Below are 10,918 nucleotides of genomic sequence, written 5' to 3'. Positions count from 1 at the left end.
CCGGTATTTCATGTGTCTATGCTGAAAAAGTACCATGGGGATGGAAACTACATTATTCGTTGGGATTCAGTGCTTCTTAATGAGAATTTGTCTTATGAGGAGGAGCCGGTTGCTATTCTGGCTAGAGAAGTCCACAAGTTGAGATCAAAGGAGATTGCATTTATCAAGGTTCAGTGGAAGAATCGGCCAGTTGAACAGTCTACTTGGGAGAATGAGGCGGATATGCAAGAAAGATATCCCCACCTTTTTACAGATTCAGGTACTCTTTCTCGCCCTTGTTTTTCTTCCTGTGATCGTTTGGGGACGAACGATGGGTAAATTGGTATCTATTGTAACGACCTGTTTAGTCGATTCGAGCAGTAAGATTATTTTGATAAAAATTGACTGGGTCGACGGACCACGCGACGGACCATCATGGTCACGACGGCCCGTGATGGATTCCGTCGTCCCATACTTGTGAATTTTCTTCTGCTACTTTTCTCATTAGCCTCGACGACAAGTAGGACGAATCGTCATAGGCACGAAGGACCGTCGAGGGGCTTCGTTCCAAAACACTTAAACACTAAATATCTGGGTACTGAGATAGACTCTCTGAACTTCGCGACGGAACTGCAGGACGGACCGTCGTAGACACGACGGACCGTCACAAACCCTTTACTGAATTTAACTCTCTGAACTTTGTGACGGACCTGCAGGACGGACCGTCATAGACACGACGGACCGTCACAGGTTGCGTAAACCTAACTGGGTTGGATTTCTGCTAAAAGTTTTAAAGGGGTGTTTGGACTATTCATGACAAACTTTATGAAATTAGTGGGGTAAGTTTAATAATTTATTTACTTGGAGGGTTAAGGAGATAACCTTGAAATAAATAATGTGTTACTTTTATCATAATGAATTATATGATAATTAGGGTAAAATAAAAAGAATCTGGAGAAGAAAAAGAAAAGACAGAACAGGGAGAACGAGCGAGAGAGAGAACGAAGAGGAAAGCAAAGGCATTGGACAAGTAGCTTGCTTGATCACGATTCTTCGGTGTAGGTAGTTTATGGTTTATATCTATGTGATAGATAAACTCTTAATAGCGATTGATATGTATTGGGTGGTATTGTAAAGTCTTCTATATGCTTGATTGTGTGTTTGTATGTTGTGATCGTATAATTGTGGTGGTTAGAATGATGAGATTGTTGAATCTTTAATCTTAAATAAGGAGAATAATGTATCGGAGTGTCACGTTCCGACACGTAGGAATAATGGATCGGAGTGTCACGTTCCGACACGTAGGATTAGGGGATCGGAGTGTCACGTTCCGACACGGTAAGACTAAAGAGAAGTAATCTTGAATTAACCTAATATACTCGAACTCAAGAATCTAGTTCCCAAATGAGTATGGTGTGGAGGCTTGAGTCCTCATAGGTGTGTTTGGTGTTGTTGCCAATGGTTTTTGTACTTGTTGATTGTCACCTGTTAAGTATTGTGGTTGATTTTACATTATTATTCCGTATATATATTGCTTTCTATTTTGAGTTGGCCGATGATACCTACTCAGTACTTGTTCCTTGTACTGACCCCTACTTTTATTTTCCTTCTTGTTGTTTTGTGGAGTGCAGCAAGTGCACCAGTGACTTCGACTCGTCCTCAACTCTAGCCAGTCTTCAGCACATCAGATTTCAGGGTGAGCTATTATTCCTAGCTCGGGCTGGATTCTCTTCTTCGCGTCTTGATGTCTTTGAAGTTCGGACATGGACCACCTTTCTACTTAATTTAGTTTTTAAATACTCTTAGAATTAGAAATTTGAGGATAGATGTTCTTGATGTGATGACTTCCAGATTTTGGGGATGATAAGTATTGTATTTTTAGAAGTTTAGTTAATTGATTTCGTTAATGAGTTTTGGATCTTCCGCATTTTATATACTATTCAAAATTGGTATGCTGGTAAACGTTGGGGTTTAGATTGTTGGTTCGCTCACCTAGTAAGATAAGTGTGGGTGCCACTCGCGGCTCGTTTTGGGTCGTGACATTAGTAGCCTTATCATCCAGATGATACTTTTTCGATATCAAATCATTAAACACAATGAAAACGCTGATAAGTTAGGTGGCAAGCCAATTTGTAAGCTAATCTCACTATTACGCTCAACAATAAATAAAAAAGGCAATATAACTCAGGTTCAAGTTTCTTTTCTTTTTGAATTTTATCACACCCTTCATGAGTGAAACCTTCAACAAAACATGTTCTCCAATCACGAACTCTAAATCATGAACTTTTTAATTTGTATAACTCTTTACCTATTTTAAGCGATGAGAAACCTATCTTGAAAGATTGACCTTATATAAGAACTCTCTCAATCGATCATTGTCCCACAGCCTAATCAGCTCAATGCATCAAATTAGCTAATTGGATATCAATATCCTACCATGTACTATCTGGAATGATGTTATCTCACTATTTGAATGATAATTGTTGTTCTATGTAAACTCCACCAAAAGCAAAAACTTGTCCCAATGACCACCAAAGTTGCTCACACACGCCTGCAACATGTCCTCTATGTTCTAAATAGTTTATCAACAAACCATTAAGTTGAAGGCGGAAGCTTGTAATAAGATCCAACCCAGTACCTAACTCCTTCTACATTGACTCAGACATGAGATGTCAATTATGTACCTCAAGGAAATAAAAAAAAAATGGGCATCTCATACAAGGGAACTATCTCCCGAATGTTAATCTAGGCTAACTTATCAAAACTACAAGTAATCTGAATTGATATAAAATATGTACACTTGGTCAAAATCGATCCATTATAACCCATATAACATCAAACTTGCACAAGATAGGTGACAACCCTACCACAATTTCATAGCAATATGTTTCCACTCCAACTCTAGTATATGCATCATTTAAGTCATACCTTCATGTTTTTAGTGCTCATAATTTACTTGATAACAATTCACACACGAGATGCAGACCTATCCCTTCATACGATACTATTTATAATATTCCTTCAAGTTAAAATATACCCCAATAGCCTCTGAATGAATAAAATATCTGAACACAAATCTTCTCCAATAAGAACTATCTCACCTCCAAGTAACAAAGGTTGACTACCCATAATCACTGTATTTCACCCTAAGTTATCTACTATCACATTCTCTTTGTCCAAACGGTAAACAATTTTCACTCCATAGTCCTTGAGAAACTTACATATCCATTGTCTTAAATTTAAATTCCTCTTATTAAATATTATACTAAAACACCTCACAATACACACTATAAATATAATGTCTCTACAATTTTAATGCAAGCACTACCACCGCTAAGTTTAAGCTATAACTAAGACCAATCTTGTCATGAAATTTCAATTATCTCGAACATAAGCTATAGCTTACCTTTTGTACATCAATACCCGATCAAAAGATAAAAAGAAAGAAACAACACTCAAACGCAGCTGCTGTTCGTGACTAAAAATATAGTCTTTTTGATCTTCTAATTCGATGTCCACCGTTCAAATCAACTACCACAATGTCAGGAACACTCAGTCAAAAATTCAGCTCAATCCATCGGTTAATTAAATGGAAAAAACAATCTGAAAGTTGTTGGTCGGAGAAAAGACTGCAACAAAACAAACCCTTTTCTGCTCTCTTCTCTTTTGTTTAAAGATCTCTAAAAAAATCCTCTCTCATGTCCAAATGTCTTTCAAAGAAAATAGTAATAAATAATTGAATTATTCTCTCAAGACCCTCCTCAATTAAAAAAATTGTGCTTTTCCGTACAAGTCAAACCCAACTAGAAATAGGATTACACTTTCAATCATTTTCCTAAAAGAATTGGAAACCAAATAAAGATAATAATTCCAATCCTTTTCAAGTAGGATTAGGCCATGAGCCCTTTGGCTGGAACATGTGCAATAGCCCAACATTGAGCTTTAGAAATCTCACCTCACACACATCAAGCCATTGCAAAACCACTTACTTCTAGACTAATCTATTCAATGCAGGTGTAATGTATAAGATCACCTTCAATACTAACCAACAAAGCCTAAAAACTATATATTGTAACCAGGGTAGGTCTGGCCCAATTCCAAACTCTTAATCCGCATTGATCCACCATAAACCCTTTCTTTAACACTATATATTCCAAAATTTGACCAAACTAACAAAAAATCATAAAATTTTCATACATCTTAATCTTCTTAAAATTTAAAGGACGATCCTAGAATAATGCAGTGATCCTCCGCACTATGGGAATATACTAATATATAACAAAGGATTCCCATAAGATAGAAACACCCAATAAAATATACTCGATCCAACAAAATCTGTTACTCAACAAATCTTGTTACCATTCTTTCAAATTCACTGGAGTATTCCAATAACAAATAATAGAAATAGGCCAAGTGTCCTGAGCCTAGAGCAAGGAAGGATGTCTGTTGCTTCTTATGAGGTCAATTTTCGTGCACTATCTAGGCATGCCACTCAGCTTTGCTTCAATCCACAAGAGCGGATTCGCTGCTTTGTGAAAGGATTGAGGTCAGATTTGGAGATCCCAGCCTTACAGGTAGCTGCTGCAGCAAAATCCATTCAGGAGGTGGTTGATCTTGTGATAGAGGTAGAGGGGGTGAAAACAAATGACTTCACCATGGCGTCAACATTTAAGAAGTTCCGTAAGGGAGGTGAGTTTAGTGGTTCTTACTTCAGAGAGAAGAGTTCAGGAGGTCCATCGCAGACCAGTCAGCCTTTTTCTAAGTTTGGAGGTTATCCTTAGACTTCGTCAATTTCACAGAGATCTATACTTGACTCCAGGAATTGTTATGGATGTGGAGAGGATGGACATATTCAAGGCTTGTTGAATCATTTTTTATGTGACTTCATGTTTGTGTGGTTGTGAAGTGTGCGAAGTTATGAAAATGGTGATCTCCTCAATATTTGTGTGAACTTGTCATCTGCATTATTCTGAGGCATTGGTTGTGACAAGTGTTATGTGCATTGAGAAAGAATGAGTACTTAAGAGGATGTACCATTTAAAGGGACGTATCGCGCGCCGCGATGGATACTATATTTCGAGGGACGTATTGCGCACCGCGATGGTTACTATTATCGAGGGTCATGTCGTACGTCGCGATAGATGCATGGACATATATGCCCCCGATGGGTCCCGGATTGAGAGACAGCGGGTGTGTATCACAAGGTCAGACATGCATCATTATACTTGACATTGCATTCCATTGCATTGCACATACTTATCATTAGTGAACTTGATATCATGTTTTGTTGATTTTCTGATTGCCTTTCTGCGAAACTAGTGATTGATCAATATTGAGCTTGTTATTGCGGATATATAATTTGTTTAAGTATTGTTGTTGAGGATATGTAATTTGTTGAAGTGTTGTTGTTGAGGATATGTAATTTGTCTTAGTGCTATTGTTGAGCTACGTGCTATGTAAACTATGAGATGTTAGGTTGGGTTGATTTTAATGCAGGTTGTAGTTGTGGAGGTTCGGTTGGGGGTGGTAGGAGTACCCGTATTTTATTCCCTTAGCTTTTGTTAGAGGTTTACTTGCTGACTACCGTGTGGTTTGGTACTCACCCCTTGCTTCTACAAATTTTTGTAGGTTATGAGCTTGGATTTTTGTTGTACTTGTCATTCTATTCTTTTCCGAGGCTTCTTGGAGATTTCTGAGGTAGCTGTTTCCATCTCAGCAGACTTTCTTCTCCTTATTATAATCTTGTTTTATTCTAGAAACAAGTTCATTTGAGACTTGAGTTTTCTTTTGAATCAATTGTAATAATTTAGAGGCTTGTACACGTGACTACTAGGTTTTTGGGTTTTTATTAAGTTACTTATATTTTATTTCCGCACTTTATTGTAATGGTTGTGTTTTAGGCTGACTTGTCTTGGTGGGATAAGACGAGTGCCATCACGTCCATTTTTGGGTCGTGACAATATGGTATTAGAGCCCCAGGTTCATAGGTCTCACGTGTGTACAAGTCGAGTCTAAATAGAGTCTCGAGGATTGGTATGGAGATGTATGTACTTATCTTCGAGAGGCTATAATGACTTTTAAGAAAATATTCACTTCTTAGATCACTAATGTGTGTACTTGGTCCCATTTATAGTAATCGCTTCACTCCATTTCCTCTCATTTATGTGATGACTCGTGCGTAGTTCCTTATGTGAATAGTTGACGTGTCATGTATTGGTTTGATGTTAGATCTGGTATTAAGGGGGAAATGATATACTTATGAAATAAATGTGTGATCATATTTGAAGGGATTTAGTAAGGTTAGAATTGCTACTATAATAGTATCAATGCTTACATGGTTAGAGTTATGCAGTGGGCTACTTTTGATATTGACCTGCCCTATGAACGTACGCATATAGCTTGGTCTAGACACGAAACTAATTTGGTAGTATTTTACCGCTATTTGATGGGTAGAAATGTGTGACCAGTTTGGATATGATCTTCTCAATAGGTATGATATGTTCTAGTGGTGGATCTGATATTTTTCTTACGGTGTGATATTAGTGGTATATTGAAACAAATATGTTGATTTTAAAGTGTGAACACTAACTAGCTAAAGAGTTATCAATTGTATCACATGCTCGTATAATGAAATTCAATGTTGCATTCACATTTGAGAAACCAAATAGGTTGTTATTGCAAATATTTGAGATTAAGCAGCATGTATAAGGGAGATTTTAGTGGTGGATTGTGAATATGGTATTAATTTGTTAAATTAAGAAGTGTATCCCGAGGATTCTAAATGAGGACCAGTGATTTCATCTTAAGGACCAAGGGAATGGATAGATACCCCAAATGACAAGTTTAGGGTAAAGAAAGTCCCAAAGAGTATATTTGTGTGAAGGTAATTGAAGATTTTAGGGAAAAAATGCATATAAGATTGGGTTAGTCCTTTTATTTTGGTTGATATAGTGGGATTCGAGGTGTCATGTCGATAATAAGGTTAACTTTGTGTAATGACAAGAGGTAACTGAGCATGATGGTAATAAGAGTTCGTGATGGATTGTGATTGAGATGGAACTATATAGTAAGAATTGATGGTCAAATGATTTTTTGTATTGCAAGGAAGACTTGTGAGTACCTAAGGTTGTGGTTTGCTACTATTTGATGATTAACTTTGCGGCATAGAAAGTTATAGGAGGTGTTGAAACACTCCTTGAATGTAATTGAAAGAGTTGGAGTCATAAATGGAAAGAATTAGTAGGATATAGTTTAGCCTTCGAAAGGAGGCGAGAACATGAATATTTACTCTAATTGTAAGGGCCAAATTGGATGTATCTTCAGAAAAACTGTATAATCGGATTTAGAGACATGTAATTTCAATCTTGCCTAGATTATTGTGATAGTTTTACGGATCATCATATTGGTTAAAAAATAATGGATAAAACTTGAAAATGAGTATTTAGATGTTCAACTCGAGTGTGATTAAAAAATTTGTGTGTGATTTCATTTTGGTTTGGCAAAAGATATAATAAGGTCGATGGAGAGTCGATCAATGATAAGCTAAAATACGTGAATTCATAAAAAAATTCAAGTTATAAGCTAATGTTGATCGATAAAGGAATTGTATAACATAGTTAGTTTCAACATTCAAGTTTTTCATTGTGAGTTTGGATTTATAGTAGTGTGTTTTATCAAGGTATGAATCGGTAAGGTAAGAAATGGTTTGTTTAAGATATTGAGCATTTGGAAGGACTTGTGCATGATTTAAGTCGTAAAGTTGATTCCTTTTGATTGTAAAAAAATCTAAGGGAAGGTTTCACATAAGGTTTTGGTTTAGAGTATAAGGTTGAATTTTATGGATTATTGGTCAATTATTAAGTGAGTCAGCGAAAGAAATAATATTTGGGTGTATTAAAGAGTTTAAGATATTTAAACATTTTCATTATGGAAAGAATTTAAGAGATGTAAAGAAATAAGACCTCATATATAGATTTTTGGTTTGAAATGAAGGTTGTATGAATTTTCATATATAAGTTCTATGACTATGAATGTGAATTGGTCTAATATAGACTTATTAAGGTTCTATCAACGATTTTTATAAATATGGAGTTTTAGGTTGGGTGAAAAGTAATGATGTGTGAAAGATTTTATGTGAATATGTCGAGCTAGATTATTCAAAGTATGATAGGTAACTTTTGAATGTTCAATGGTGTGGACCTACCGTTCTACATGGTTAATGAGAAATTTAAGGGAATTGAAACTACTTTATTGATGGGATTATACAGAGTGTTATGAGTTGTTACATAGATATTTAATGGTAAATAGAAGTTAGTGCTCATAGTATATAAAATTAATGAGGTGACCAAGAATTTCTCTAAATTATTACATAAGGTACATGATGGTTCTAATGGTAGTTGAAACTTGATTGGTAAAAGATTTTGTACAATTGATATTTGACGTAATTCAATAGTTTGATCTCAATAGATAGTACACTCAGATTTGCGTGAGACCTGTATCTGTCATGAAATGACTACATCAAAAGAGAAGGAGACATATTTTGAAATTTTTAGAGACGACAATGTGCTTTGTATAAAGATTTTGATATTAATAGCGGGTTGAGAGTGAAGAATAATCAGTATGGTTAGATTGTTTTGTTAGTATTAAGAATTGTCTCTTTTTGTTACCGTACTATGATAGTATGTAGAGTTTTATAAATTGAATATGTATAAAAATTGTAATGGAAATCAGAGTGGTTGATTTTGGGTGGCTAAAAAAATAATTAAGGGATAGAGTCAGATGAATGGAATTTTATTCACATAGGATCAATGGAAGGAGTATCTAGTGTTATTTGACTTTGGTTCTGTATATTCTTATGTGACCAGCTACTTCATGTTGGATATGATTTGGAGTGTGATGTAGTTGTCTATGTGTCACGACCCAAAACGAGTCGTGAGTGGCACCCACACATAACCTTCTAAGTGGGCGAACCAAACAATTTAACCTAACTTACAAAATACAAAGATAGCACAGAAACTCAAAATCTTACTAAATATCATTTCCCAAAAACCTGAAAGTCATCACATCAAGGACATCTAAACTCCAATACTAAGTCTAAGAATATCAAATACACCAAAACAAAAGAAATAAATGGTATGTGTCCGAAAGTATAGGACATCATGTCATGACCAAGAAAACCCAACACGAGCTTGAATGGATAGCTCACCCTGGAACTTGATATGCGGGAGGCTGGCTAGAGCTGAGGGAAATTAGAAGTCATAGGTACACTCGTTGCATTTCATAAAAGGAAAACAAAGAAGAAAACAAGTAGGGCTCAGTACGAGGCAACATGTACTGAGTAAGTATCATCGGTCAACCTAAAATAGTAACTAATATACAAAGAATAATAGTATGAACTCAACTATAGCACTCAATAAAATAAGCACGTATTAAGTCAACGGTATCAAGATCATACATGAGGACTTATGCCTCCAAACCAAAACATTTTGGAAGTTGAGTTCTTTGAGATTGAGTATCTTCCATTAATTCAACATGTTTTTCCTTTAATATCATCGTTTCAGAACGTGACACTCCGATCCAAGAATACCGTGTCGGAACGTGACACTCCGATCCAAGAATATCATGTCGGAACGTGACACTCTGATCCAAAAATACTGTGTCGGAACGTGACACTCCGATCCAAAAATACCATTAATTTATCATTTAATATCACCACTTTTTCATTCGTTAATAATCTTTCATCGATCCTTCATTATTCAAGGCATTACTTCGATAGAGATGGTTTAAGATTATACATTCCACGATCTCGGGATTTCAGACCAATTACAAAACACATGACCAAGACACACAATCACACAATCAAGCACATAGAAAATTTCACAATATCATTCAATATATATCAGTCACTATTAAGAGTTTACTATCAAATAGCATAAACCATAACCTACCTCCATCGAAGAATCGAAGTCAAGCAAACTACTTCTCCAATGCCTTTATTTTCCTCAATGCCAAAATGTTTCCAATCTATCAAGTATGAAATATCGGTAAACAAACGAGTCCGTAGGAACCCATATATGTATAACCTAAACTCGATAACTTATCCAAATCTATAATCAATTTTCTAAAGTTCAAGCCTAATGGTAAGTCTCCATTCCTCTCATTATCATAACATTAATTGTATTCAAGTAATAAAATACGCCTAATATTTAATCACTTATATAAATATATATCTCAGTCTATTTATAACATAATAACCAAATAACATAACTAAAATCAAAACAACTGCTTAGCACCCCTAAGGAAACCAAAGAAATCTAATTTTGTTTATACTAACCTATAAGCATAAAATACTTACGTGTGCCTACTCGTATCACACATACATATTTAATGCAAAACTACATTCCCCAATTTTTAAACCAATAAGACATAAGATCCAACTCCATAATTTATTAAATTATATACATTAGTGCACAGAAAGTAAATTGAAAACATAACATCAAATTATTTGGAAATTTTCCATTAATTTTTACGCAATCATTATGTTCCCCCACCCTTCAATTTCTAAAGCCTTATAAAGTAATATTACAAAGACTAATGTCACCCAATTTTATATATATATATATATATATATATATATATATATATATAAAGTAATGCGGAAGACTTAAACTCATTAATAAAAACCAATTCAATAACTTCTAAAATTCAACATCTATTATTCCCCAAAATCTGGAAGTCATCACCACAAGAACATCTATGATCAAATTACTAAACTAAGAGTATGCTAAGAAGCTAAAATAAACAAAAGCTAGTCCATGCCGGAACTTCAAGGCATCAAGACATGAGGAAGAAGATCCAGTCCAAGCTAGAAGCATTAGCTCACCCTGAAATCCGGTGTAATGAAGACTGGCTAGAGTTGCGGTTGAGTTGAAGACGATGG

Source organism: Solanum pennellii, chromosome 3 (assembly GCF_001406875.1).
Source record: "Solanum pennellii chromosome 3, SPENNV200".
NCBI lineage: Eukaryota > Viridiplantae > Streptophyta > Magnoliopsida > Solanales > Solanaceae > Solanum > Solanum pennellii.
The sequence above is the reverse complement of the archived record's forward strand: the minus strand, read 5'-3'. Positions refer to the sequence as shown.